The 1004-nt window shown below is 41.7% G+C and overlaps 1 pseudogene; it reads right to left on the reverse strand.

Annotated features, from left to right (window-relative positions):
- LOC123823687 lies at positions 1–210 on the reverse strand (annotated as a pseudogene).
- Positions 211–1004: the final 794 nt, after the last annotated feature.

A 1004-nucleotide genomic window follows, 5' to 3' on the forward strand; every position in this document is an offset into this window, starting at 1 on the left:
TCAATGCAGCCTATGAGCCTTTCACTCTGATTCCAGTAGGGTGAGCATGTCGCCCTCATGCACAGGGCCTTTCATGTTGTGGATGATGGAGTGGCTCATGTCGTCCATGAATTCCACATGCACCTGCATGCACTGTCCCTGTGAGCCAGTCCTGCCCAACACCATGGTGACCCTGGCTAGCTTGGTAGGTTACACATGACCTGTATCCATGATGGCAGCAGCACTTCAGTGGAGAGGAGTCCTATATCTTTCTTGAGGTCCTCCAAGATTTTCCTTGTATATTTGGGTGATCCTATGTTGGGTGTGTATATGTTTACAATGTTTATAGTTTTCTGATGGATCTTAAAATTAAGAAATGACCCTCTTTGTCTCTTTTTATGGCCTTTGTTTTGAAGTCTATTTTGCCTGATATAAGTATTGCTACCCCGGCTTTTTTTTTTCCAACCCTCACTTTCAGTGTGTGTGTAGGTCTTTTGTTCTGTGGGTCTCTTGTAGGCAGCATTAATGTGAGTCATGTTTTCTTATCCATTCAGCTATCTTATGTCTTTTGAGCGGAATGTTTAAGTCATTTACGTTTAATGTTAGTGCTGAAAGGTATTTATTCATTCCCATTTTTTTCTTTTGTACTTGTGCTCCTCTCTCTCACACTCTTTTTCTTCATCTTCTTAAAGCAGTCCCTTTAGCATTTCTTGCAATGCTGGTTATGTGGAGGTGTATTCTTTTAGCCTTCTTTTGTCTGGAAAGCTCCTTACTTGGCCTTCCATTTTAAGTGAGAGCCTTGCTGGGTACAGTAGTCTAGGTTGCAGGCCTTTGGTTTACATTACTTGGAATATTTCTTGGCATTCTCTTCTGGCTTGGAGTATTTGAGAAACTAACACTCCAAGCCAGCTAACTTCCATTGAGAAGTTAGCTGCTAGCCTTATTGGGGGTCCCTTGTATGTTACTTCCAGTTTTTCCCTTGCTACTTTTAAGATTCTCTCTTTGTCTTTAACACTTGGCATGTA

Source organism: Phyllostomus hastatus, unplaced genomic scaffold, assembly GCF_019186645.2.
Source record: "Phyllostomus hastatus isolate PE091 unplaced genomic scaffold, TTU_PhHast_1.1 phas_contig_5, whole genome shotgun sequence".
Lineage (NCBI taxonomy): Eukaryota > Metazoa > Chordata > Mammalia > Chiroptera > Phyllostomidae > Phyllostomus > Phyllostomus hastatus.